General features: G+C 60.4%; 10 non-coding genes across 10 annotated transcripts; all 10 read right to left on the reverse strand.

The window, feature by feature from the left end:
* Nucleotides 1-2,438: 2,438 nt before the first annotated feature.
* TRNAL-AAG (transfer RNA leucine (anticodon AAG)) lies at nucleotides 2,439-2,520 on the reverse strand. Its single transcript has one exon. It is a non-coding gene; the product is annotated as a tRNA-Leu (tRNA).
* A 351-nt stretch (nucleotides 2,521-2,871) lies between these two features.
* Nucleotides 2,872-2,944, reverse strand: TRNAM-CAU (transfer RNA methionine (anticodon CAU)). Its single transcript has one exon. It is a non-coding gene; the product is annotated as a tRNA-Met (tRNA).
* Nucleotides 2,945-7,168: 4,224 nt separating this feature from the next.
* On the reverse strand, nucleotides 7,169-7,250 carry TRNAL-AAG (transfer RNA leucine (anticodon AAG)). The gene has a single exon. It is a non-coding gene; the product is annotated as a tRNA-Leu (tRNA).
* Nucleotides 7,251-7,601: 351 nt separating this feature from the next.
* Nucleotides 7,602-7,674, reverse strand: TRNAM-CAU (transfer RNA methionine (anticodon CAU)). The gene has a single exon. It is a non-coding gene; the product is annotated as a tRNA-Met (tRNA).
* Nucleotides 7,675-11,898: 4,224 nt separating this feature from the next.
* TRNAL-AAG (transfer RNA leucine (anticodon AAG)) lies at nucleotides 11,899-11,980 on the reverse strand. Its single transcript has one exon. It is a non-coding gene; the product is annotated as a tRNA-Leu (tRNA).
* Nucleotides 11,981-12,331: 351 nt separating this feature from the next.
* TRNAM-CAU (transfer RNA methionine (anticodon CAU)) lies at nucleotides 12,332-12,404 on the reverse strand. Its single transcript has one exon. It is a non-coding gene; the product is annotated as a tRNA-Met (tRNA).
* Nucleotides 12,405-16,628: 4,224 nt separating this feature from the next.
* TRNAL-AAG (transfer RNA leucine (anticodon AAG)) lies at nucleotides 16,629-16,710 on the reverse strand. The gene has a single exon. It is a non-coding gene; the product is annotated as a tRNA-Leu (tRNA).
* A 351-nt stretch (nucleotides 16,711-17,061) lies between these two features.
* On the reverse strand, nucleotides 17,062-17,134 carry TRNAM-CAU (transfer RNA methionine (anticodon CAU)). The gene has a single exon. It is a non-coding gene; the product is annotated as a tRNA-Met (tRNA).
* Nucleotides 17,135-26,088: 8,954 nt separating this feature from the next.
* TRNAL-AAG (transfer RNA leucine (anticodon AAG)) lies at nucleotides 26,089-26,170 on the reverse strand. The gene has a single exon. It is a non-coding gene; the product is annotated as a tRNA-Leu (tRNA).
* A 351-nt stretch (nucleotides 26,171-26,521) lies between these two features.
* On the reverse strand, nucleotides 26,522-26,594 carry TRNAM-CAU (transfer RNA methionine (anticodon CAU)). The gene has a single exon. It is a non-coding gene; the product is annotated as a tRNA-Met (tRNA).
* Nucleotides 26,595-27,788: the final 1,194 nt, after the last annotated feature.

The raw sequence follows: 27,788 nt of genomic DNA on the forward strand, positions 1-27,788 counted from the left end.
CCATGGGCCGAGAGGGCATTTGGCCAAAAATGGAGGGAGCGGAGAGAGCGAATCGGTCTCGTGACCTCAAACGCCAGAGGCTTGCATGGGGTTGACCTGGTGCCTGAAAGGTCCCATAGGAATGCATGGGGTTGACATTGTGCCTGGAAGTCCCCACTGGCTTGCATGGGGTTGACCTGGTGCCTGGAAGACCCCATAGGAATGCACAGGGTTGACTGTCTGCCTACAAGTCCCCATAGACTTGCATGGGTTTGAGCTGGTGCCCGAAAGGCCCCATAACAATGTCTGGGGATGACATTCTGCCTGGAAGTCCCCATAAGCTTACACGGGCTTGACCGAGAGCCTCAAGGTCCCCTTAGGCTTGCATGAGGTTGGCCTGGGGGCTCAAGGTCCCCATAGCAATGTATGGGGTTGACATTGTGCTGGCAAGTCCCCATAGCAGTGCATGGGGTAGACCTGGTGCCTGAAAGTCCCCTTAGGAACACATGGGGTTGACATTCTGCCTGAAAGTCCCCATTGGCTTCCATGGGGTTGACCTGGTGCCTCAAAGTCCCCTTAGGAATACATGGGGTTGACATTCCGCCTGCAAGTCCCCATAGGAGTGATTGGGGTTGATCTGGTGCCTGGAAGTCACCTTTGGAATACAGGGGGGTGACATTCTGCCTGAAACTCCCCTTTGGCTTCCATGGGGTTGACCTGGTGCCTGAAAGACCCCTTAGGAATACACGGGGTTGACATTGTGCCTGAAAGTCCCCTTTGGCTTCCATGGGGTTGACCTGGTGCCTCAAAGTCCGCTTAGGAATACACGGGGTTGACATTGTGCCTGCAAGTCCCCATTGGCTTGCATGGGGCTGACCTGGTGCCTCAAAGTCCCCTTAGGAATACATGGGGTTGACATTCTGCCTGAAAGTCCCCTTTGGCTTCCATGGGGTTGACCTGGTGCCTGAAAGTCCCCTTAGGAATGCAAGGGGTTGACATTGGGACTGAAAGTGCCCTTTGGCTTCCATGGGGTTGACCTGGTGCCTCAAAGTCCGCTTAGGAATACACGGGGTTGACATCCTGCCTGCAAGTCCCCATTGGCTACCATGGGGTTGACCTGGTGCCTCCAAGTCCCCTTAGGAATACATGGGGTTGACATTCTGCCTGAAAGTCCCCTTTGGCTTCCATGGGGTTGACCTGGTGCCTGGACGTCCCCTTAGGAATACATGGGGTTGACATTGTGACTCAAAGTCCCCTTTGGCTTCCATGGGGCTGACCTGGTGCCTCAAAGTCCCCTTAGGAATACATGGGGTTGACATTCTGCCTGCAAGTCCCCATTGGCTACCATGGGGTTGACCTGGTGCCTCAAAGTCCCCTTAGGAATACACGGGGTTAACATTCTGCCTGTAAATCCCCATAGGAGTGATTGGGGTTGATCTGGTGCCTGGAAGTCACCTTTGGAATACATGGGGGTGACATTCTGCCTGAAACTTCCCTTTGGCTTCCATGGGGTTGACCTGGTGCCTCAAAGTCCCCTTAGGAATACATGGGGTTGACATTCTGCCTGCAAGTCCCCATAGGAGTGATTGGGGTTGACCTGGTGCCTGGAAGTCAGCTTTGGAATACATGGGGATGACATTCTGCCTGTAACTCCCCTTTGGCTTCCATGGGGTTGACCTGGTGCCTGAAAGACCCCTTAGGAATACATGGGGTTGACACTGTGCCTGAAAGTCCCCTTTGGCTTCCATGGGGTTGACCTGGTGCCTCAAAGTCCCTTTAGGAATACATGGGGTTGACCTTGTGCCTGAAAGTCCCCTTTGGCTTCCATAAGGTTGACCTGGTGCCACAAATTCCTACCGCCCAGGATTTCCCTGCCAAGCAAATACAGAGGGTGCGGTCGGGCAACAATAAACACAGCACCCGCACAACCACCCGGGGCTTAAGCCTCCAAAAACTGGCCCTCCCACCCAGGCTCCGTCTTTCCGTGCCCCCGCCGCCACCGCCCTGCTTCCCTACTTCCGCCTGCCCAACATTTGCTCCAGGTCCCGGCCTGCTACCCACCTTCCTCTCCCCAGCCATCCTAGTATCTAGAGGCCCCTACTCCCAGGCTTTTCACATCTGCTCCGCCTCCTTCGAGGCGACCGCCATTTCCCTCCTTGCCGTATCACACTGCTCCTCTTGGTCCTGCCTCCTGCAGGCACCCAGGTCGCCCTGGTCCTGCTCACCACTGTGTATGGGGCAGTCGCGAAGCTGGTCTCTTGGGACCAGGGGCAAGAAGGGCTGGAGCAGCCCCCCCAACTTGGGGGCAAGGGCTCCAGAAAGCAGGGGCAGAATGAGCAGAGTCGAGGCTTCAGCAGCCTAAGGGGGACCTTTGGGCAGAGGGCGAGCTGCGAGGGAACAAGGCCGTAGCAAGGGGAGCTTCGGGAGGCCCAAGTGCCACCTGCACGCTGCAAAATCTGTGGCAGCGGTGGGATTCGAACCCACGCCCCCGCAGAGACTGGAGCCTTAATCCAGCGCCTTGGACCGCTCGGCCACGCTCCCCCAGGCTGGGCCACTTTCTCTGCGGGGCGCCCAAGCACCTGCTTCGGCCTGGCTGCTTTTCCTCCGCCACCTCCCGCACCTGACACCGCACCAGCCCAGCAGAAAAGAAGCAGGGACTGGGGCTGCCACTAGTGACCGGGCTGGGCATGGCCCTCAGCGTTCATGGTGTGCGCTACCTTGGGCAAAGCCGGCCCAGGAAGAGCATCGCCAGCGCCACCCGCGCGGACACACCAGGCGCCTGCCTCCTGGCCAGCACCGGGAAGAAAAGGCAGCGGGGGGCCAAGCTTAGGCGACTGGAGCCTGCCCCGGGTGGCAGGCAAGGCGCCTGGCTCAGGCAGCAAGAGGCAAGCCTGCCTTCTCTGAGGCTCGAACTCAGGACCTCCAGATTATGAGACTGACGCGCTGCCGGCTGCGCTAAGAAGGCCCGGCTGGCTCAGCCCCCTGGTCCCGCACCACCACCGGGAGCCCTCACCTCCGGCCCACCGGGGTCCGTCGGCCAGGTCTAGGGCAAGGGACCCGGACGGGAAAACAATAGCAGCTCTCCAGCTCGGAAGGCGATTGCCATTCTCTCTCTCAGGGGCGCTCTCCTTCCCCACAAGAAGCCAACCGGATTATTGGGCGGCAGTTAGCTCTGCGAACCAGCCCTGTGAGCTCGGGGCACCAGCTGCTGGTCTTTTGCAACAAACAGCTCTGTTCAGGTCATGGGTCTGAAAAGACAGGAAGCAAAAGCCCTCCACCTCCATTCGACTTCCCCCTGGGGCCAGGGAAAGTGAGGCAGGGCTCAACATGAAGAGAGGAGGCACACCCCCAGCCACACACAACGCGAAGGGTGCTACGGGCTGCTCAGGACTGGGCTGGCCCTGTTGAGGATGCAGCCTGGGGCATTTCTCCCGTCAGGCACAATACTCGTGGGCACCAGTGGACCGCCGTGCTGGAGTGATGCACAGTCCTACTCCGTGGTCCCAGATCCTGAAAACATATTGCCTGGAGGCAGAACCCGCTGTCAAAGGCTGCTGTCAGAGGCTCAGAAGAGGGGCGCGGGCAGAAGAAAGGAAGGGGCGCCCTTCCACCTGGGCTCTGCAGGTATCTGTGGCGGGCGGTTGCATGGCCACCAGGAAGAGCGCTGGCTCGGGTTTTGGCCTGCGTGGGGAGCCTGCGGGAAGGCGTGGGCTGGGAGGAGGAGAAAGGAAGCACTGCTCCTCACTGTGCGAGGTGCTGGCTTCCTGTCAGAGAGGCAAGAGGGTGTCGGGGCAGAAGGGCAGCCTGCCAGCCCCAGCAGAGTGGCGCAGCGGGAGCGTGCTGGGCCCATAACCCAGAGGTCGATGGATCGAAACCATCCTCTGCTATGTTTCCCCCCTGCTTGCCTTTTGCTTCCCCTACCTGATTCCCGCCCCTCCAAGTGGCTTTGTCCTTGACATGCCTGAGAGTGGGGCTCTCCGGCCTCCTTCCCCAAAGGCGGTGGGGAGCGTGCTCACGGAACTTTGTAAGGGAAGGCCGGTGGGCTCTCCTCCAGTGACAGTCCTGCCGAGGGAGTGGGGGCGGGGCAGCTGCGGCAGCCCCGGGGCAGCTGTGGCCTCGGAGGGAAGGGAGGAGAAGGTGCTCAGAAGCAGAGAAGAGCCCGCCAGGAATGGGACCGAGTGATCTGGGCACCAGGCACCACAGCGCAAGCAAAGGAAGCCAACGCGGTTGCCAGGCCGTGAAGGCATCTTCCTCCCCCCTGCCTCCTAGTTTGGGGACCAAAGAAAGAAGGGGTTGAGCACCTGTGTCTGTGTTGGAGGCGGGAGGGAGAGGGAAGGATCGCAGGAGGATTTGGGGGACTGGGTCTAGGAGGAGCCCGAGAACGTGGCGGCCGCTACTCAGGAAAGGCCAGCAGAGCAGGGAGGCTGGCTGCAAAGGAAGGGCCTGGGAGAAGGCGGCCTGCCAAGAGCTGTGACCGCAGCCCCGAGGGGTCCTCCTACCTGGGCAAGACATCCGGGAATACAGCTTCAGCCCCCAAACCTGGAGCGTGGGGGCTGAGGAGGTGGCAACGTGGGCTTTGGGGCCCAGGCTGCCAAAGAGGCTGGAGCCAGAACCTGGCCCTCAGCCCGGTGGGGCCCCACGCCCTGCGGTGCGCTGGCCAGCCCGCCTTCTCCTGACGGGGCCGGGGAGGTGGGGGCGGCTCGCTCTCAGCACGGGCCCTTGACTTGCAATGCGTTTCCGGCCCTTGCTCGCCATGGGCCGAGAGGGCATTTGGCCAAAAATGGAGGGAGCGGAGAGAGCGAATCGGTCTCGTGACCTCAAACGCCAGAGGCTTGCATGGGGTTGACCTGGTGCCTGAAAGGTCCCATACGAATGCATGGGGTTGACATTGTGCCTGGAAGTCCCCACTGGCTTGCATGGGGTTGACCTGGTGCCTGGAAGACCCCATAGGAATGCACAGGGTTGACTGTCTGCCTACAAGTCCCCATAGACTTGCATGGGGTTGAGCTGGTGCCCGAAAGGCCCCATAACAATGTCTGGGGATGACATTGTGCCTGGAAGTCCCCATAAGCTTACACGGGCTTGACCGAGAGCCTCAAGGTCCCCTTAGGCTTGCATGAGGTTGGCCTGGGGGCTCAAGGTCCCCATAGCAATGTATGGGGTTGACATTGTGCTGGCAAGTCCCCATAGCAGTGCATGGGGTAGACCTGGTGCCTGAAAGTCCCCTTAGGAACACATGGGGTTGACATTCTGCCTGAAAGTCCCCATTGGCTTCCATGGGGTTGACCTGGTGCCTCAAAGTCCCCTTAGGAATACATGGGGTTGACATTCCGCCTGCAAGTCCCCATAGGAGTGATTGGGGTTGATCTGGTGCCTGGAAGTCACCTTTGGAATACAGGGGGGTGACATTCTGCCTGAAACTCCCCTTTGGCTTCCATGGGGTTGACCTGGTGCCTGAAAGACCCCTTAGGAATACACGGGGTTGACATTGTGCCTGAAAGTCCCCTTTGGCTTCCATGGGGTTGACCTGGTGCCTCAAAGTCCGCTTAGGAATACACGGGGTTGACATTGTGCCTGCAAGTCCCCATTGGCTTGCATGGGGCTGACCTGGTGCCTCAAAGTCCCCTTAGGAATACATGGGGTTGACATTCTGCCTGAAAGTCCCCATTGGCTTCCATGGGGTTGACCTGGTGCCTGAAAGTCCCCTTAGGAATGCAAGGGGTTGACATTGGGACTGAAAGTGCCCTTTGGCTTCGATGGGGTTGACCTGGTGCCTCAAAGTCCGCTTAGGAATACACGGGGTTGACATCCTGCCTGAAAGTCCCCATTGGCTACCATGGGGTTGACCTGGTGCCTCCAAGTCCCCTTAGGAATACATGGGGTTGACATTCTGCCTGAAAGTCCCCATTGGCTTCCATGGGGTTGACCTGGTGCCTGGACGTCCCCTTAGGAATACATGGGGTTGACATTGTGACTCAAAGTCCCCTTTGGCTTCCATGGGGCTGACCTGGTGCCTCAAAGTCCCCTTAGGAATACATGGGGTTGACATTCTGCCTGCAAGTCCCCATTGGCTACCATGGGGTTGACCTGGTGCCTCAAAGTCCCCTTAGGAATACACGGGGTTAACATTCTGCCTGTAAATCCCCATAGGAGTGATTGGGGTTGATCTGGTGCCTGGAAGTCACCTTTGGAATACATGGGGGTGACATTCTGCCTGAAACTTCCCTTTGGCTTCCATGGGGTTGACCTGGTGCCTCAAAGTCCCCTTAGGAATACATGGGGTTGACATTCTGCCTGCAAGTCCCCATAGGAGTGATTGGGGTTGACCTGGTGCCTGGAAGTCAGCTTTGGAATACATGGGGATGACATTCTGCCTGTAACTCCCCTTTGGCTTCCATGGGGTTGACCTGGTGCCTGAAAGACCCCTTAGGAATACATGGGGTTGACACTGTGCCTGAAAGTCCCCTTTGGCTTCCATGGGGTTGACCTGGTGCCTCAAAGTCCCTTTAGGAATACATGGGGTTGACCTTGTGCCTGAAAGTCCCCTTTGGCTTCCATAAGGTTGACCTGGTGCCACAAATTCCTACCGCCCAGGATTTCCCTGCCAAGCAAATACAGAGGGTGCGGTCGGGCAACAATAAACACAGCACCCGCACAACCACCCGGGGCTTAAGCCTCCAAAAACTGGCCCTCCCACCCAGGCTCCGTCTTTCCGTGCCCCCGCCGCCACCGCCCTGCTTCCCTACTTCCGCCTGCCCAACATTTGCTCCAGGTCCCGGCCTGCTACCCACCTTCCTCTCCCCAGCCATCCTAGTATCTAGAGGCCCCTACTCCCAGGCTTTTCACATCTGCTCCGCCTCCTTCGAGGCGACCGCCATTTCCCTCCTTGCCGTATCACACTGCTCCTCTTGGTCCTGCCTCCTGCAGGCACCCAGGTCGCCCTGGTCCTGCTCACCACTGTGTATGGGGCAGTCGCGAAGCTGGTCTCTTGGGACCAGGGGCAAGAAGGGCTGGAGCAGCCCCCCCAACTTGGGGGCAAGGGCTCCAGAAAGCAGGGGCAGAATGAGCAGAGTCGAGGCTTCAGCAGCCTAAGGGGGACCTTTGGGCAGAGGGCGAGCTGCGAGGGAACAAGGCCGTAGCAAGGGGAGCTTCGGGAGGCCCAAGTGCCACCTGCACGCTGCAAAATCTGTGGCAGCGGTGGGATTCGAACCCACGCCCCCGCAGAGACTGGAGCCTTAATCCAGCGCCTTGGACCGCTCGGCCACGCTCCCCCAGGCTGGGCCACTTTCTCTGCGGGGCGCCCAAGCACCTGCTTCGGCCTGGCTGCTTTTCCTCCGCCACCTCCCGCACCTGACACCGCACCAGCCCAGCAGAAAAGAAGCAGGGACTGGGGCTGCCACTAGTGACCGGGCTGGGCATGGCCCTCAGCGTTCATGGTGTGCGCTACCTTGGGCAAAGCCGGCCCAGGAAGAGCATCGCCAGCGCCACCCGCGCGGACACACCAGGCGCCTGCCTCCTGGCCAGCACCGGGAAGAAAAGGCAGCGGGGGGCCAAGCTTAGGCGACTGGAGCCTGCCCCGGGTGGCAGGCAAGGCGCCTGGCTCAGGCAGCAAGAGGCAAACCTGCCTTCTCTGAGGCTCGAACTCAGGACCTCCAGATTATGAGACTGACGCGCTGCCGGCTGCGCTAAGAAGGCCCGGCTGGCTCAGCCCCCTGGTCCCGCACCACCACCGGGAGCCCTCACCTCCGGCCCACCGGGGTCCGTCGGCCAGGTCTAGGGCAAGGGACCCGGACGGGAAAACAATAGCAGCTCTCCAGCTCGGAAGGCGATTGCCATTCTCTCTCTCAGGGGCGCTCTCCTTCCCCACAAGAACCCAACCGGATTATTGGGCGGCAGTTAGCTCTGCGAACCAGCCCTGTGAGCTCGGGGCACCAGCTGCTGGTCTTTTGCAACAAACAGCTCTGTTCAGGTCATGGGTCTGAAAAGACAGGAAGCAAAAGCCCTCCACCTCCATTCGACTTCCCCCTGGGGCCAGGGAAAGTGAGGCAGGGCTCAACATGAAGAGAGGAGGCACACCCCCAGCCACACACAACGCGAAGGGTGCTACGGGCTGCTCAGGACTGGGCTGGCCCTGTTGAGGATGCAGCCTGGGGCATTTCTCCCGTCAGGCACAATACTCGTGGGCACCAGTGGACCGCCGTGCTGGAGTGATGCACAGTCCTACTCCGTGGTCCCAGATCCTGAAAACATATTGCCTGGAGGCAGAACCCGCTGTCAAAGGCTGCTGTCAGAGGCTCAGAAGAGGGGCGCGGGCAGAAGAAAGGAAGGGGCGCCCTTCCACCTGGGCTCTGCAGGTATCTGTGGCGGGCGGTTGCATGGCCACCAGGAAGAGCGCTGGCTCGGGTTTTGGCCTGCGTGGGGAGCCTGCGGGAAGGCGTGGGCTGGGAGGAGGAGAAAGGAAGCACTGCTCCTCACTGTGCGAGGTGCTGGCTTCCTGTCAGAGAGGCAAGAGGGTGTCGGGGCAGAAGGGCAGCCTGCCAGCCCCAGCAGAGTGGCGCAGCGGGAGCGTGCTGGGCCCATAACCCAGAGGTCGATGGATCGAAACCATCCTCTGCTATGTTTCCCCCCTGCTTGCCTTTTGCTTCCCCTACCTGATTCCCGCCCCTCCAAGTGGCTTTGTCCTTGACATGCCTGAGAGTGGGGCTCTCCGGCCTCCTTCCCCAAAGGCGGTGGGGAGCGTGCTCACGGAACTTTGCAAGGGAAGGCCGGTGGGCTCTCCTCCAGTGACAGTCCTGCCGAGGGAGTGGGGGCGGGGCAGCTGCGGCAGCCCCGGGGCAGCTGTGGCCTCGGAGGGAAGGGAGGAGAAGGTGCTCAGAAGCAGAGAAGAGCCCGCCAGGAATGGGACCGAGTGATCTGGGCACCAGGCACCACAGCGCAAGCAAAGGAAGCCAACGCGGTTGCCAGGCCGTGAAGGCATCTTCCTCCCCCCTGCCTCCTAGTTTGGGGACCAAAGAAAGAAGGGGTTGAGCACCTGTGTCTGTGTTGGAGGCGGGAGGGAGAGGGAAGGATCGCAGGAGGATTTGGGGGACTGGGTCTAGGAGGAGCCCGAGAACGTGGCGGCCGCTACTCAGGAAAGGCCAGCAGAGCAGGGAGGCTGGCTGCAAAGGAAGGGCCTGGGAGAAGGCGGCCTGCCAAGAGCTGTGACCGCAGCCCCGAGGGGTCCTCCTACCTGGGCAAGACATCCGGGAATACAGCTTCAGCCCCCAAACCTGGAGCGTGGGGGCTGAGGAGGTGGCAACGTGGGCTTTGGGGCCCAGGCTGCCAAAGAGGCTGGAGCCAGAACCTGGCCCTCAGCCCGGTGGGGCCCCACGCCCTGCGGCGCGCTGGCCAGCCCGCCTTCTCCTGACGGGGCCGGGGAGGTGGGGGCGGCTCGCTCTCAGCACGGGCCCTTGACTTGCAATGCGTTTCCGGCCCTTGCTCGCCATGGGCCGAGAGGGCATTTGGCCAAAAATGGAGGGAGCGGAGAGAGCGAATCGGTCTCGTGACCTCAAACGCCAGAGGCTTGCATGGGGTTGACCTGGTGCCTGAAAGGTCCCATAGGAATGCATGGGGTTGACATTGTGCCTGGAAGTCCCCACTGGCTTGCATGGGGTTGACCTGGTGCCTGGAAGACCCCATAGGAATGCACAGGGTTGACTGTCTGCCTACAAGTCCCCATAGACTTGCATGGGGTTGAGCTGGTGCCCGAAAGGCCCCATAACAATGTCTGGGGATGACATTGTGCCTGGAAGTCCCCATAAGCTTACACGGGCTTGACCGAGAGCCTCAAGGTCCCCTTAGGCTTGCATGAGGTTGGCCTGGGGGCTCAAGGTCCCCATAGCAATGTATGGGGTTGACATTGTGCTGGCAAGTCCCCATAGCAGTGCATGGGGTAGACCTGGTGCCTGAAAGTCCCCTTAGGAACACATGGGGTTGACATTCTGCCTGAAAGTCCCCATTGGCTTCCATGGGGTTGACCTGGTGCCTCAAAGTCCCCTTAGGAATACATGGGGTTGACATTCCGCCTGCAAGTCCCCATAGGAGTGATTGGGGTTGATCTGGTGCCTGGAAGTCACCTTTGGAATACAGGGGGGTGACATTCTGCCTGAAACTCCCCTTTGGCTTCCATGGGGTTGACCTGGTGCCTGAAAGACCCCTTAGGAATACACGGGGTTGACATTGTGCCTGAAAGTCCCCTTTGGCTTCCATGGGGTTGACCTGGTGCCTCAAAGTCCGCTTAGGAATACACGGGGTTGACATTGTGCCTGCAAGTCCCCATTGGCTTGCATGGGGCTGACCTGGTGCCTCAAAGTCCCCTTAGGAATACATGGGGTTGACATTCTGCCTGAAAGTCCCCATTGGCTTCCATGGGGTTGACCTGGTGCCTGAAAGTCCCCTTAGGAATGCAAGGGGTTGACATTGGGACTGAAAGTGCCCTTTGGCTTCCATGGGGTTGACCTGGTGCCTCAAAGACCGCTTAGGAATACACGGGGTTGACATCCTGCCTGCAAGTCCCCATTGGCTACCATGGGGTTGACCTGGTGCCTCCAAGTCCCCTTAGGAATACATGGGGTTGACATTCTGCCTGAAAGTCCCCATTGGCTTCCATGGGGTTGACCTGGTGCCTGGACGTCCCCTTAGGAATACATGGGGTTGACATTGTGACTCAAAGTCCCCTTTGGCTTCCATGGGGCTGACCTGGTGCCTCAAAGTCCCCTTAGGAATACATGGGGTTGACATTCTGCCTGCAAGTCCCCATTGGCTACCATGGGGTTGACCTGGTGCCTCAAAGTCCCCTTAGGAATACACGGGGTTAACATTCTGCCTGTAAATCCCCATAGGAGTGATTGGGGTTGATCTGGTGCCTGGAAGTCACCTTTGGAATACATGGGGGTATCATTCTGCCTGAAACTCCCGTTTGGCTTCCATGGGGTTGACCTGGTGCCTCAAAGTCCCCTTAGGAATACATGGGGTTGACATTCTGCCTGCAAGTCCCCATAGGAGTGATTGGGGTTGACCTGGTGCCTGGAAGTCAGCTTTGGAATACATGGGGATGACATTCTGCCTGTAACTCCCCTTTGGCTTCCATGGGGTTGACCTGGTGCCTGAAAGACCCCTTAGGAATACATGGGGTTGACACTGTGCCTGAAAGTCCCCTTTGGCTTCCATGGGGTTGACCTGGTGCCTCAAAGTCCCTTTAGGAATACATGGGGTTGACCTTGTGCCTGAAAGTCCCCTTTGGCTTCCATAAGGTTGACCTGGTGCCACAAATTCCTACCGCCCAGGATTTCCCTGCCAAGCAAATACAGAGGGTGCGGTCGGGCAACAATAAACACAGCACCCGCACAACCACCCGGGGCTTAAGCCTCCAAAAACTGGCCCTCCCACCCAGGCTCCGTCTTTCCCTGCCCCCGCCGCCACCGCCCTGCTTCCCTACTTCCGCCTGCCCAACATTTGCTCCAGGTCCCGGCCTGCTACCCACCATCCTCTCCCCAGCCATCCTAGTATCTAGAGGCCCCTACTCCCAGGCTTTTCACATCTGCTCCGCCTCCTTCGAGGCGACCGCCATTTCCCTCCTTGCCGTATCACACTGCTCCTCTTGGTCCTGCCTCCTGCAGGCACCCAGGTCGCCCTGGTCCTGCTCACCACTGTGTATGGGGCAGTCGCGAAGCTGGTCTCTTGGGACCAGGGGCAAGAAGGGCTGGAGCAGCCCCCCCAACTTGGGGGCAAGGGCTCCAGAAAGCAGGGGCAGAATGAGCAGAGTCGAGGCTTCAGCAGCCTAAGGGGGACCTTTGGGCAGAGCGCGAGCTGCGAGGGAACAAGGCCGTAGCAAGGGGAGCTTCGGGAGGCCCAAGTGCCACCTGCACGCTGCAAAATCTGTGGCAGCGGTGGGATTCGAACCCACGCCCCCGCAGAGACTGGAGCCTTAATCCAGCGCCTTGGACCGCTCGGCCACGCTCCCCCAGGCTGGGCCACTTTCTCTGCGGGGCGCCCAAGCACCTGCTTCGGCCTGGCTGCTTTTCCTCCGCCACCTCCCGCACCTGACACCGCACCAGCCCAGCAGAAAAGAAGCAGGGACTGGGGCTGCCACTAGTGACCGGGCTGGGCATGGCCCTCAGCGTTCATGGTGTGCGCTACCTTGGGCAAAGCCGGCCCAGGAAGAGCATCGCCAGCGCCACCCGCGCGGACACACCAGGCGCCTGCCTCCTGGCCAGCACCGGGAAGAAAAGGCAGCGGGGGGCCAAGCTTAGGCGACTGGAGCCTGCCCCGGGTGGCAGGCAAGGCGCCTGGCTCAGGCAGCAAGAGGCAAGCCTGCCTTCTCTGAGGCTCGAACTCAGGACCTCCAGATTATGAGACTGACGCGCTGCCGGCTGCGCTAAGAAGGCCCGGCTGGCTCAGCCCCCTGGTCCCGCACCACCACCGGGAGCCCTCACCTCCGGCCCACCGGGGTCCGTCGGCCAGGTCTAGGGCAAGGGACCCGGACGGGAAAACAATAGCAGCTCTCCAGCTCGGAAGGCGATTGCCATTCTCTCTCTCAGGGGCGCTCTCCTTCCCCACAGGAACCCAACCGGATTATTGGGCGGCAGTTAGCTCTGCGAACCAGCCCTGTGAGCTCGGGGCACCAGCTGCTGGTCTTTTGCAACAAACAGCTCTGTTCAGGTCATGGGTCTGAAAAGACAGGAAGCAAAAGCCCTCCACCTCCATTCGACTTCCCCCTGGGGCCAGGGAAAGTGAGGCAGGGCTCAACATGAAGAGAGGAGGCACACCCCCAGCCACACACAACGCGAAGGGTGCTACGGGCTGCTCAGGACTGGGCTGGCCCTGTTGAGGATGCAGCCTGGGGCATTTCTCCCGTCAGGCACAATACTCGTGGGCACCAGTGGACCGCCGTGCTGGAGTGATGCACAGTCCTACTCCGTGGTCCCAGATCCTGAAAACATATTGCCTGGAGGCAGAACCCGCTGTCAAAGGCTGCTGTCAGAGGCTCAGAAGAGGGGCGCGGGCAGAAGAAAGGAAGGGGCGCCCTTCCACCTGGGCTCTGCAGGTATCTGTGGCGGGCGGTTGCATGGCCACCAGGAAGACCGCTGGCTCGGGTTTTGGCCTGCGTGGGGAGCCTGCGGGAAGGCGTGGGCTGGGAGGAGGAGAAAGGAAGCACTGCTCCTCACTGTGCGAGGTGCTGGCTTCCTGTCAGAGAGGCAAGAGGGTGTCGGGGCAGAAGGGCAGCCTGCCAGCCCCAGCAGAGTGGCGCAGCGGGAGCGTGCTGGGCCCATAACCCAGAGGTCGATGGATCGAAACCATCCTCTGCTATGTTTCCCCCCTGCTTGCCTTTTGCTTCCCCTACCTGATTCCCGCCCCTCCAAGTGGCTTTGTCCTTGACATGCCTGAGAGTGGGGCTCTCCGGCCTCCTTCCCCAAAGGCGGTGGGGAGCGTGCTCACGGAACTTTGCAAGGGAAGGCCGGTGGGCTCTCCTCCAGTGACAGTCCTGCCGAGGGACTGGGGGCGGGGCAGCTGCGGCAGCCCCGGGGCAGCTGTGGCCTCGGAGGGAAGGGAGGAGAAGGTGCTCAGAAGCAGAGAAGAGCCCGCCAGGAATGGGACCGAGTGACCTGGGCACCAGGCACCACAGCGCAAGCAAAGGAAGCCAACGTGGTTGCCAGGCCGTGAAGGCATCTTCCTCCCCCCTGCCTCCTAGTTTGGGGACCAAAGAAAGAAGGGGTTGAGCACCTGTGTCTGTGTTGGAGGCGGGAGGGAGAGGGAAGGATCGCAGGAGGATTTGGGCGACTGGGTCTAGGAGGAGCCCGAGAACGTGGCGGCCGCTACTCAGGAAAGGCCAGCAGAGCAGGGAGGCTGGCTGCAAAGGAAGGGCCTGGGAGAAGGCGGCCTGCCAAGAGCTGTGACCGCAGCCCCGAGGGGTCCTCCTACCTGGGCAAGACATCCGGGAATACAGCTTCAGCCCCCAAACCTGGAGCGTGGGGGCTGAGGAGGTGGCAACGTGGGCTTTGGGGCCCAGGCTGCCAAAGAGGCTGGAGCCAGAACCTGGCCCTCAGCCCGGTGGGGCCCCACGCCCTGCGGCGCGCTGGCCAGCCCGCCTTCTCCTGACGGGGCCGGGGAGGTGGGGGCGGCTCGCTCTCAGCACGGGCCCTTGACTTGCAATGCGTTTCCGGCCCTTGCTCGCCATGGGCCGAGAGGGCATTTGGCCAAAAATGGAGGGAGCGGAGAGAGCGAATCGGTCTCGTGACCTCAAACGCCAGAGGCTTGCATGGGGTTGACCTGGTGCCTGAAAGGTCCCATACGAATGCATGGGGTTGACATTGTGCCTGGAAGTCCCCACTGGCTTGCATGGGGTTGACCTGGTGCCTGGAAGACCCCATAGGAATGCACAGGGTTGACTGTCTGCCTACAAGTCCCCATAGACTTGCATGGGGTTGAGCTGGTGCCCGAAAGGCCCCATAACAATGTCTGGGGATGACATTGTGCCTGGAAGTCCCCATAAGCTTACACGGGCTTGACCGAGAGCCTCAAGGTCCCCTTAGGCTTGCATGAGGTTGGCCTGGGGGCTCAAGGTCCCCATAGCAATGTATGGGGTTGACATTGTGCTGGCAAGTCCCCATAGCAGTGCATGGGGTAGACCTGGTGCCTGAAAGTCCCCTTAGGAACACATGGGGTTGACATTCTGCCTGAAAGTCCCCATTGGCTTCCATGGGGTTGACCTGGTGCCTCAAAGTCCCCTTAGGAATACATGGGGTTGACATTCCGCCTGCAAGTCCCCATAGGAGTGATTGGGGTTGATCTGGTGCCTGGAAGTCACCTTTGGAATACAGGGGGGTGACATTCTGCCTGAAACTCCCCTTTGGCTTCCATGGGGTTGACCTGGTGCCTGAAAGACCCCTTAGGAATACACGGGGTTGACATTGTGCCTGAAAGTCCCCTTTGGCTTCCATGGGGTTGACCTGGTGCCTCAAAGTCCGCTTAGGAATACACGGGGTTGACATTGTGCCTGCAAGTCCCCATTGGCTTGCATGGGGCTGACCTGGTGCCTCAAAGTCCCCTTAGGAATACATGGGGTTGACATTCTGCCTGAAAGTCCCCATTGGCTTCCATGGGGTTGACCTGGTGCCTGAAAGTCCCCTTAGGAATGCAAGGGGTTGACATTGGGACTGAAAGTGCCCTTTGGCTTCCATGGGGTTGACCTGGTGCCTCAAAGACCGCTTAGGAATACACGGGGTTGACATCCTGCCTGCAAGTCCCCATTGGCTACCATGGGGTTGACCTGGTGCCTCCAAGTCCCCTTAGGAATACATGGGGTTGACATTCTGCCTGAAAGTCCCCATTGGCTTCCATGGGGTTGACCTGGTGCCTGGACGTCCCCTTAGGAATACATGGGGTTGACATTGTGACTCAAAGTCCCCTTTGGCTTCCATGGGGCTGACCTGGTGCCTCAAAGTCCCCTTAGGAATACATGGGGTTGACATTCTGCCTGCAAGTCCCCATTGGCTACCATGGGGTTGTCCTGGTGCCTCAAAGTCCCCTTAGGAATACACGGGGTTAACATTCTGCCTGTAAATCCCCATAGGAGTGATTGGGGTTGATCTGGTGCCTGGAAGTCACCTTTGGAATACATGGGGGTATCATTCTGCCTGAAACTCCCGTTTGGCTTCCATGGGGTTGACCTGGTGCCTCAAAGTCCCCTTAGGAATACATGGGGTTGACATTCTGCCTGCAAGTCCCCATAGGAGTGATTGGGGTTGACCTGGTGCCTGGAAGTCAGCTTTGGAATACATGGGGATGACATTCTGCCTGTAACTCCCCTTTGGCTTCCATGGGGTTGACCTGGTGCCTGAAAGACCCCTTAGGAATACATGGGGTTGACACTGTGCCTGAAAGTCCCCTTTGGCTTCCATGGGGTTGACCTGGTGCCTCAAAGTCCCTTTAGGAATACATGGGGTTGACCTTGTGCCTGAAAGTCCCCTTTGGCTTCCATAAGGTTGACCTGGTGCCACAAATTCCTACCGCCCAGGATTTCCCTGCCAAGCAAATACAGAGGGTGCGGTCGGGCAACAATAAACACAGCACCCGCACAACCACCCGGGGCTTAAGCCTCCAAAAACTGGCCCTCCCACCCAGGCTCCGTCTTTCCCTGCCCCCGCCGCCACCGCCCTGCTTCCCTACTTCCGCCTGCCCAACATTTGCTCCAGGTCCCGGCCTGCTACCCACCATCCTCTCCCCAGCCATCCTAGTATCTAGAGGCCCCTACTCCCAGGCTTTTCACATCTGCTCCGCCTCCTTCGAGGCGACCGCCATTTCCCTCCTTGCCGTATCACACTGCTCCTCTTGGTCCTGCCTCCTGCAGGCACCCAGGTCGCCCTGGTCCTGCTCACCACTGTGTATGGGGCAGTCGCGAAGCTGGTCTCTTGGGACCAGGGGCAAGAAGGGCTGGAGCAGCCCCCCCAACTTGGGGGCAAGGGCTCCAGAAAGCAGGGGCAGAATGAGCAGAGTCGAGGCTTCAGCAGCCTAAGGGGGACCTTTGGGCAGAGCGCGAGCTGCGAGGGAACAAGGCCGTAGCAAGGGGAGCTTCGGGAGGCCCAAGTGCCACCTGCACGCTGCAAAATCTGTGGCAGCGGTGGGATTCGAACCCACGCCCCCGCAGAGACTGGAGCCTTAATCCAGCGCCTTGGACCGCTCGGCCACGCTCCCCCAGGCTGGGCCACTTTCTCTGCGGGGCGCCCAAGCACCTGCTTCGGCCTGGCTGCTTTTCCTCCGCCACCTCCCGCACCTGACACCGCACCAGCCCAGCAGAAAAGAAGCAGGGACTGGGGCTGCCACTAGTGACCGGGCTGGGCATGGCCCTCAGCGTTCATGGTGTGCGCTACCTTGGGCAAAGCCGGCCCAGGAAGAGCATCGCCAGCGCCACCCGCGCGGACACACCAGGCGCCTGCCTCCTGGCCAGCACCGGGAAGAAAAGGCAGCGGGGGGCCAAGCTTAGGCGACTGGAGCCTGCCCCGGGTGGCAGGCAAGGCGCCTGGCTCAGGCAGCAAGAGGCAAGCCTGCCTTCTCTGAGGCTCGAACTCAGGACCTCCAGATTATGAGACTGACGCGCTGCCGGCTGCGCTAAGAAGGCCCGGCTGGCTCAGCCCCCTGGTCCCGCACCACCACCGGGAGCCCTCACCTCCGGCCCACCGGGGTCCGTCGGCCAGGTCTAGGGCAAGGGACCCGGACGGGAAAACAATAGCAGCTCTCCAGCTCGGAAGGCGATTGCCATTCTCTCTCTCAGGGGCGCTCTCCTTCCCCACAGGAACCCAACCGGATTATTGGGCGGCAGTTAGCTCTGCGAACCAGCCCTGTGAGCTCGGGGCACCAGCTGCTGGTCTTTTGCAACAAACAGCTCTGTTCAGGTCATGGGTCTGAAAAGACAGGAAGCAAAAGCCCTCCACCTCCATTCGACTTCCCCCTGGGGCCAGGGAAAGTGAGGCAGGGCTCAACATGAAGAGAGGAGGCACACCCCCAGCCACACACAACGCGAAGGGTGCTACGGGCTGCTCAGGACTGGGCTGGCCCTGTTGAGGATGCAGCCTGGGGCATTTCTCCCGTCAGGCACAATACTCGTGGGCACCAGTGGACCGCCGTGCTGGAGTGATGCACAGTCCTACTCCGTGGTCCCAGATCCTGAAAACATATTGCCTGGAGGCAGAACCCGCTGTCAAAGGCTGCTGTCAGAGGCTCAGAAGAGGGGCGCGGGCAGAAGAAAGGAAGGGGCGCCCTTCCACCTGGGCTCTGCAGGTATCTGTGGCGGGCGGTTGCATGGCCACCAGGAAGAGCGCTGGCTCGGGTTTTGGCCTGCGTGGGGAGCCTGCGGGAAGGCGTGGGCTGGGAGGAGGAGAAAGGAAGCACTGCTCCTCACTGTGCGAGGTGCTGGCTTCCTGTCAGAGAGGCAAGAGGGTGTCGGGGCAGAAGGGCAGCCTGCCAGCCCCAGCAGAGTGGCGCAGCGGGAGCGTGCTGGGCCCATAACCCAGAGGTCGATGGATCGAAACCATCCTCTGCTATGTTTCCCCCCTGCTTGCCTTTTGCTTCCCCTACCTGATTCCCGCCCCTCCAAGTGGCTTTGTCCTTGACATGCCTGAGAGTGGGGCTCTCCGGCCTCCTTCCCCAAAGGCGGTGGGGAGCGTGCTCACGGAACTTTGCAAGGGAAGGCCGGTGGGCTCTCCTCCAGTGACAGTCCTGCCGAGGGACTGGGGGCGGGGCAGCTGCGGCAGCCCCGGGGCAGCTGTGGCCTCGGAGGGAAGGGAGGAGAAGGTGCTCAGAAGCAGAGAAGAGCCCGCCAGGAATGGGACCGAGTGACCTGGGCACCAGGCACCACAGCGCAAGCAAAGGAAGCCAACGTGGTTGCCAGGCCGTGAAGGCATCTTCCTCCCCCCTGCCTCCTAGTTTGGGGACCAAAGAAAGAAGGGGTTGAGCACCTGTGTCTGTGTTGGAGGCGGGAGGGAGAGGGAAGGATCGCAGGAGGATTTGGGCGACTGGGTCTAGGAGGAGCCCGAGAACGTGGCGGCCGCTACTCAGGAAAGGCCAGCAGAGCAGGGAGGCTGGCTGCAAAGGAAGGGCCTGGGAGAAGGCGGCCTGCCAAGAGCTGTGACCGCAGCCCCGAGGGGTCCTCCTACCTGGGCAAGACATCCGGGAATACAGCTTCAGCCCCCAAACCTGGAGCGTGGGGGCTGAGGAGGTGGCAACGTGGGCTTTGGGGCCCAGGCTGCCAAAGAGGCTGGAGCCAGAACCTGGCCCTCAGCCCGGTGGGGCCCCACGCCCTGCGGCGCGCTGGCCAGCCCGCCTTCTCCTGACGGGGCCGGGGAGGTGGGGGCGGCTCGCTCTCAGCACGGGCCCTTGACTTGCAATGCGTTTCCGGCCCTTGCTCGCCATGGGCCGAGAGGGCATTTGGCCAAAAATGGAGGGAGCGGAGAGAGCGAATCGGTCTCGTGACCTCAAACGCCAGAGGCTTGCATGGGGTTGACCTGGTGCCTGAAAGGTCCCATACGAATGCATGGGGTTGACATTGTGCCTGGAAGTCCCCACTGGCTTGCATGGGGTTGACCTGGTGCCTGGAAGACCCCATAGGAATGCACAGGGTTGACTGTCTGCCTACAAGTCCCCATAGACTTGCATGGGGTTGAGCTGGTGCCCGAAAGGCCCCATAACAATGTCTGGGGATGACATTGTGCCTGGAAGTCCCCATAAGCTTACACGGGCTTGACCGAGAGCCTCAAGGTCCCCTTAGGCTTGCATGAGGTTGGCCTGGGGGCTCAAGGTCCCCATAGCAATGTATGGGGTTGACATTGTGCTGGCAAGTCCCCATAGCAGTGCATGGGGTAGACCTGGTGCCTGAAAGTCCCCTTAGGAACACATGGGGTTGACATTCTGCCTGAAAGTCCCCATTGGCTTCCATGGGGTTGACCTGGTGCCTCAAAGTCCCCTTAGGAATACATGGGGTTGACATTCCGCCTGCAAGTCCCCATAGGAGTGATTGGGGTTGATCTGGTGCCTGGAAGTCACCTTTGGAATACAGGGGGGTGACATTCTGCCTGAAACTCCCCTTTGGCTTCCATGGGGTTGACCTGGTGCCTGAAAGACCCCTTAGGAATACACGGGGTTGACATTGTGCCTGAAAGTCCCCTTTGGCTTCCATGGGGTTGACCTGGTGCCTCAAAGTCCGCTTAGGAATACACGGGGTTGACATTGTGCCTGCAAGTCCCCATTGGCTTGCATGGGGCTGACCTGGTGCCTCAAAGTCCCCTTAGGAATACATGGGGTTGACATTCTGCCTGAAAGTCCCCATTGGCTTCCATGGGGTTGACCTGGTGCCTGAAAGTCCCCTTAGGAATGCAAGGGGTTGACATTGGGACTGAAAGTGCCCTTTGGCTTCCATGGGGTTGACCTGGTGCCTCAAAGACCGCTTAGGAATACACGGGGTTGACATCCTGCCTGCAAGTCCCCATTGGCTACCATGGGGTTGACCTGGTGCCTCCAAGTCCCCTTAGGAATACATGGGGTTGACATTCTGCCTGAAAGTCCCCATTGGCTTCCATGGGGTTGACCTGGTGCCTGGACGTCCCCTTAGGAATACATGGGGTTGACATTGTGACTCAAAGTCCCCTTTGGCTTCCATGGGGCTGACCTGGTGCCTCAAAGTCCCCTTAGGAATACATGGGGTTGACATTCTGCCTGCAAGTCCCCATTGGCTACCATGGGGTTGACCTGGTGCCTCAAAGTCCCCTTAGGAATACACGGGGTTAACATTCTGCCTGTAAATCCCCATAGGAGTGATTGGGGTTGATCTGGTGCCTGGAAGTCACCTTTGGAATACATGGGGGTGACATTCTGCCTGAAACTCCCCTTTGGCTTCCATGGGGTTGACCTGGTGCCTCAAAGTCCCCTTAGGAATACATGGGGTTGACATTCTGCCTGCAAGTCCCCATAGGAGTGATTGGGGTTGACCTGGTGCCTGGAAGTCAGCTTTGGAATACATGGGGATGACATTCTGCCTGTAACTCCCCTTTGGCTTCCATGGGGTTGACCTGGTGCCTGAAAGACCCCTTAGGAATACATGGGGTTGACACTGTGCCTGAAAGTCCCCTTTGGCTTCCATGGGGTTGACCTGGTGCCTCAAAGTCCCTTTAGGAATACATGGGGTTGACCTTGTGCCTGAAAGTCCCCTTTGGCTTCCATAAGGTTGACCTGGTGCCACAAATTCCTACCGCCCAGGATTTCCCTGCCAAGCAAATACAGAGGGTGCGGTCGGGCAACAATAAACACAGCACCCGCACAACCACCCGGGGCTTAAGCCTCCAAAAACTGGCCCTCCCACCCAGGCTCCGTCTTTCCCTGCCCCCGCCGCCACCGCCCTGCTTCCCTACTTCCGCCTGCCCAACATTTGCTCCAGGTCCCGGCCTGCTACCCACCTTCCTCTCTCCAGCCATCCTAGTATCTAGAGGCCCCTACTCCCAGGCTTTTCACATCTGCTCCGCCTCCTTCGAGGCGACCGCCATTTCCCTCCTTGCCGTATCACACTGCTCCTCTTGGTCCTGCCTCCTGCAGGCACCCAGGTCGCCCTGGTCCTGCTCACCACTGTGTATGGGGCAGTCGCGAAGCTGGTCTCTTGGGACCAGGGGCAAGAAGGGCTGGAGCAGCCCCCCCAACTTGGGGGCAAGGGCTCCGGAAAGCAGGGGCAGAATGAGCAGAGTCGAGGCTTCAGCAGCCTAAGGGGGACCTTTGGGCAGAGCGCGAGCTGCGGGGGAACAAGGCCGTAGCAAGGGGAGCTTCGGGAGGCCCAAGTGCCACCTGCACGCTGCAAAATCTGTGGCAGCGGTGGGATTCGAACCCACGTCCCCGCAGAGACTGGAGCCTTAATCCAGCGCCTTGGACCGCTCGGCCACGCTCCCCCAGGCTGGGCCACTTTCTCTGCGGGGCGCCCAAGCACCTGCTTCGGCCTGGCTGCTTTTCCTCCGCCACCTCCCGCACCTGACACCGCACCAGCCCAGCAGAAAAGAAGCAGGGACTGGGGCTGCCACTAGTGACCGGGCTGGGCATGGCCCTCAGCGTTCATGGTGTGCGCTACCTTGGGCAAAGCCGGCCCAGGAAGAGCATCGCCAGCGCCACCCGCGCGGACACACCAGGCGCCTGCCTCCTGGCCAGCACCGGGAAGAAAAGGCAGCGGGGGGCCACGCTTAGGCGACTGGAGCCTGCCCCGGGTGGCAGGCAAGGCGCCTGGCTCAGGCAGCAAGAGGCAAGCCTGCCTTCTCTGAGGCTCGAACTCAGGACCTCCAGATTATGAGACTGACGCGCTGCCGTCTGCGCTAAGAAGGCCCGGCTGGCTCAGCCCCCTGGTCCCGCACCACCACCGGGAGCCCTCACCTCCGGCCCACCGGGGTCCGTCGGCCAGGTCTAGGGCAAGGGACCCGGACGGGAAAACAATAGCAGCTCTCCAGCTCGGAAGGCGATTGCCATTCTCTCTCTCAGGGGCGCTCTCCTTCCCCACAAGAACCCAACCGGATTATTGGGCGGCAGTTAGCTCTGCGAACCAGCCCTGTGAGCTCGGGGCACCAGCTGCTGGTCTTTTGCAACAAACAGCTCTGTTCAGGTCATGGGTCTGAAAAGACAGGAAGCAAAAGCCCTCCACCTCCATTCGACTTCCCCCTGGGGCCAGGGAAAGTGAGGCAGGGCTCAACATGAAGAGAGGAGGCACACCCCCAGCCACACACAACGCGAAGGGTGCTACGGGCTGCTCAGGACTGGGCTGGCCCTGTTGAGGATGCAGCCTGGGGCATTTCTCCCGTCAGGCACAATACTCGTGGGCACCAGTGGACCGCCGTGCTGGAGTGATGCACAGTCCTACTCCGTGGTCCCAGATCCTGAAAACATATTGCCTGGAGGCAGAACCCGCTGTCAAAGGCTGCTGTCAGAGGCTCAGAAGAGGGGCGCGGGCAGAAGAAAGGAAGGGGCGCCCTTCCACCTGGGCTCTGCAGGTATCTGTGGCGGGCGGTTGCATGGCCACCAGGAAGAGCGCTGGCTCGGGTTTTGGCCTGCGTGGGGAGCCTGCGGGAAGGCGTGGGCTGGGAGGAGGAGAAAGGAAGCACTGCTCCTCACTGTGCGAGGTGCTGGCTTCCTGTCAGAGAGGCAAGAGGGTGTCGGGGCAGAAGGGCAGCCTGCCAGCCCCAGCAGAGTGGCGCAGCGTGAGCGTGCTGGGCCCATAACCCAGAGGTCGATGGATCGAAACCATCCTCTGCTATGTTTCCCCCCTGCTTGCCTTTTGCTTCCCCTACCTGATTCCCGCCCCTCCAAGTGGCTTTGTCCTTGACATGCCTGAGAGTGGGGCTCTCCGGCCTCCTTCCCCAAAGGCGGTGGGGAGCGTGCTCACGGAACTTTGCAAGGGAAGGCCGGTGGGCTCTCCTCCAGTGACAGTCCTGCCGAGGGAGTGGGGGCGGGGCAGCTGCGGCAGCCCCGGGGCAGCTGTGGCCTCGGAGGGAAGGGAGGAGAAGGTGCTCAGAAGCAGAGAAGAGCCCGCCAGGAATGGGACCGAGTGACCTGGGCACCAGGCACCACAGCGCAAGCAAAGGAAGCCAACGCGGTTGCCAGGCCGTGAAGGCATCTTCCTCCCCCCTGCCTCCTAGTTTGGGGACCAAAGAAAGAAGGGGTTGAGCACCTGTGTCTGTGTTGGAGGCGGGAGGGAGAGGGAAGGATCGCAGGAGGATTTGGGCGACTGGGTCTAGGAGGAGCCCGAGAACGTGGCGGCCGCTACTCAGGAAAGGCCAGCAGAGCAGGGAGGCTGGCTGCAAAGGAAGGGCCTGGGAGAAGGCGGCCTGCCAAGAGCTGTGACCGCAGCCCCGAGGGGTCCTCCTACCTGGGCAAGACATCCGGGAATACAGCTTCAGCCCCCAAACCTGGAGCGTGGGGGCTGAGGAGGTGGCAACGTGGGCTTTGGGGCCCAGGCTGCCAAAGAGGCTGGAGCCAGAACCTGGCCCTCAGCCCGGTGGGGCCCCACGCCCTGCGGCGCGCTGGCCAGCCCGCCTTCTCCTGACGGGGCCGGGGAGGTGGGGGCGGCTCGCTCTCAGCACGGGCCCTTGACTTGCAATGCGTTTCCGGCCCTTGCTCGCCATGGGCCGAGAGGGCATTTGGCCAAAAATGGAGGGAGCGGAGAGAGCGAATCGGTCTCGTGACCTCAAACGCCAGAGGCTTGCATGGGGTTGACCTGGTGCCTGAAAGGTCCCATACGAATGCATGGGGTTGACATTGTGCCTGGAAGTCCCCACTGGCTTGCATGGGGTTGACCTGGTGCCTGGAAGACCCCATAGGAATGCACAGGGTTGACTGTCTGCCTACAAGTCCCCATAGACTTGCATGGGGTTGAGCTGGTGCCCGAAAGGCCCCATAACAATGTCTGGGGATGACATTGTGCCTGGAAGTCCCCATAAGCTTACACGGGCTTGACCGAGAGCCTCAAGGTCCCCTTAGGCTTGCATGAGGTTGGCCTGGGGGCTCAAGGTCCCCATAGCAATGTATGGGGTTGACATTGTGCTGGCAAGTCCCCATAGCAGTGCATGGGGTAGACCTGGTGCCTGAAAGTCCCCTTAGGAACACATGGGGTTGACATTCTGCCTGAAAGTCCCCATTGGCTTCCATGGGGTTGACCTGGTGCCTCAAAGTCCCCTTAGGAATACATGGGGTTGACATTCCGCCTGCAAGTCCCCATAGGAGTGATTGGGGTTGATCTGGTGCCTGGAAGTCACCTTTGGAATACAGGGGGGTGACATTCTGCCTGAAACTCCCCTTTGGCTTCCATGGGGTTGACCTGGTGCCTGAAAGACCCCTTAGGAATACACGGGGTTGACATTGTGCCTCAAAGTCCCCTTTGGCTTCCATGGGGTTGACCTGGTGCCTCAAAGTCCGCTTAGGAATACACGGGGTTGACATTGTGCCTGCAAGTCCCCATTGGCTTGCATGGGGCTGACCTGGTGCCTCAAAGTCCCCTTAGGAATACATGGGGTTGACATTCTGCCTGAAAGTCCCCATTGGCTTCCATGGGGTTGACCTGGTGCCTGAAAGTCCCCTTAGGAATGCAAGGGGTTGACATTGGGACTGAAAGTGCCCTTTGGCTTCCATGGGGTTGACCTGGTGCCTCAAAGACCGCTTAGGAATACACGGGGTTGACATCCTGCCTGCAAGTCCCCATTGGCTACCATGGGGTTGACCTGGTGCCTCCAAGTCCCCTTAGGAATACATGGGGTTGACATTCTGCCTGAAAGTCCCCATTGGCTTCCATGGGGTTGACCTGGTGCCTGGACGTCCCCTTAGGAATACATGGGGTTGACATTGTGACTCAAAGTCCCCTTTGGCTTCCATGGGGCTGACCTGGTGCCTCAAAGTCCCCTTAGGAATACATGGGGTTGACATTCTGCCTGCAAGTCCCCATTGGCTACCATGGGGTTGACCTGGTGCCTCAAAGTCCCCTTAGGAATACACGGGGTTAACATTCTGCCTGTAAATCCCCATAGGAGTGATTGGGGTTGATCTGGTGCCTGGAAGTCACCTTTGGAATACATGGGGGTGACATTCTGCCTGAAACTCCCGTTTGGCTTCCATGGGGTTGACCTGGTGCCTCAAAGTCCCCTTAGGAATACATGGGGTTGACATTCTGCCTGCAAGTCCCCATAGGAGTGATTGGGGTTGACCTGGTGCCTGGAAGTCAGCTTTGGAATACATGGGGATGACATTCTGCCTGTAACTCCCCTTTGGCTTCCATGGGGTTGACCTGGTGCCTGAAAGACCCCTTAGGAATACATGGGGTTGACACTGTGCCTGAAAGTCCCCTTTGGCTTCCATGGGGTTGACCTGGTGCCTCAAAGTCCCTTTAGGAATACATGGGGTTGACCTTGTGCCTGAAAGTCCCCTTTGGCTTCCATAAGGTTGACCTGGTGCCACAAATTCCTACCGCCCAGGATTTCCCTGCCAAGCAAATACAGAGGGTGCGGTCGGGCAACAATAAACACAGCACCCGCACAACCACCCGGGGCTTAAGCCTCCAAAATCTGGCCCTCCCACCCAGGCTCCGTCTTTCCCTGCCCCCGCCGCCACCGCCCTGCTTCCCTACTTCCGCCTGCCCAACATTTGCTCCAGGTCCCGGCCTGCTACCCACCATCCTCTCCCCAGCCATCCTAGTATCTAGAGGCCCCTACTCCCAGGCTTTTCACATCTGCTCCGCCTCCTTCGAGGCGACCGCCATTTCCCTCCTTGCCGTATCACACTGCTCCTCTTGGTCCTGCCTCCTGCAGGCACCCAGGTCGCCCTGGTCCTGCTCACCACTGTGTATGGGGCAGTCGCGAAGCTGGTCTCTTGGGACCAGGGGCAAGAAGGGCTGGAGCAGCCTCCCCAGCTTGGGGGCAAGGGCTCCAGAAAGCAGGGGCAGAATGAGCAGAGTCGAGGCTTCAGCAGCCTAAGGGGGACCTTTGGGCAGAGCGCGAGCTGCGAGGGAACAAGGCCGTAGCAAGGGGAGCTTCGGGAGGCCCAAGTGCCACCTGCACGCTGCAAAATCTGTGGCAGCGGTGGGATTCGAACCCACGCCCCCGCAGAGACTGGAGCCTTAATCCAGCGCCTTGGACCGCTCGGCCACGCTCCCCCAGGCTGGGCCACTTTCTCTGCGGGGCGCCCAAGCACCTGCTTCGGCCTGGCTGCTTTTCCTCCGCCACCTCCCGCACCTGACACCGCACCAGCCCAGCAGAAAAGAAGCAGGGACTGGGGCTGCCACTAGTGACCGGGCTGGGCATGGCCCTCAGCGTTCATGGTGTGCGCTACCTTGGGCAAAGCCGGCCCAGGAAGAGCATCGCCAGCGCCACCCGCGCGGACACACCAGGCGCCTGCCTCCTGGCCAGCACCGGGAAGAAAAGGCAGCGGGGGGCCAAGCTTAGGCGACTGGAGCCTGCCCCGGGTGGCAGGCAAGGCGCCTGGCTCAGGCAGCAAGAGGCAAGCCTGCCTTCTCTGAGGCTCGAACTCAGGACCTCCAGATTATGAGACTGACGCGCTGCCGGCTGCGCTAAGAAGGCCCGGCTGGCTCAGCCCCCTGGTCCCGCACCACCACCGGGAGCCCTCACCTCCGGCCCACCGGGGTCCGTCGGCCAGGTCTAGGGCAAGGGACCCGGACGGGAAAACAATAGCAGCTCTCCAGCTCGGAAGGCGATTGCCATTCTCTCTCTCAGGGGCGCTCTCCTTCCCCACAGGAACCCAACCGGATTATTGGGCGGCAGTTAGCTCTGCGAACCAGCCCTGTGAGCTCGGGGCACCAGCTGCTGGTCTTTTGCAACAAACAGCTCTGTTCAGGTCATGGGTCTGAAAAGACAGGAAGCAAAAGCCCTCCACCTCCATTCGACTTCCCCCTGGGGCCAGGGAAAGTGAGGCAGGGCTCAACATGAAGAGAGGAGGCACACCCCCAGCCACACACAACGCGAAGGGTGCTACGGGCTGCTCAGGACTGGGCTGGCCCTGTTGAGGATGCAGCCTGGGGCATTTCTCCCGTCAGGCACAATACTCGTGGGCACCAGTGGACCGCCGTGCTGGAGTGATGCACAGTCCTACTCCGTGGTCCCAGATCCTGAAAACATATTGCCTGGAGGCAGAACCCGCTGTCAAAGGCTGCTGTCAGAGGCTCAGAAGAGGGGCGCGGGCAGAAGAAAGGAAGGGGCGCCCTTCCACCTGGGCTCTGCAGGTATCTGTGGCGGGCGGTTGCATGGCCACCAGGAAGAGCGCTGGCTCGGGTTTTGGCCTGCGTGGGGAGCCTGCGGGAAGGCGTGGGCTGGGAGGAGGAGAAAGGAAGCACTGCTCCTCACTGTGCGAGGTGCTGGCTTCCTGTCAGAGAGGCAAGAGGGTGTCGGGGCAGAAGGGCAGCCTGCCAGCCCCAGCAGAGTGGCGCAGCGGGAGCGTGCTGGGCCCATAACCCAGAGGTCGATGGATCGAAACCATCCTCTGCTATGTTTCCCCCCTGCTTGCCTTTTGCTTCCCCTACCTGATTCCCGCCCCTCCAAGTGGCTTTGTCCTTGACATGCCTGAGAGTGGGGCTCTCCGGCCTCCTTCCCCAAAGGCGGTGGGGAGCGTGCTCACGGAACTTTGCAAGGGAAGGCCGGTGGGCTCTCCTCCAGTGACAGTCCTGCCGAGGGACTGGGGGCGGGGCAGCTGCGGCAGCCCCGGGGCAGCTGTGGCCTCGGAGGGAAGGGAGGAGAAGGTGCTCAGAAGCAGAGAAGAGC

Source organism: Alligator mississippiensis, chromosome 4, assembly GCF_030867095.1.
Source record: "Alligator mississippiensis isolate rAllMis1 chromosome 4, rAllMis1, whole genome shotgun sequence".
Lineage (NCBI taxonomy): Eukaryota > Metazoa > Chordata > Crocodylia > Alligatoridae > Alligator > Alligator mississippiensis.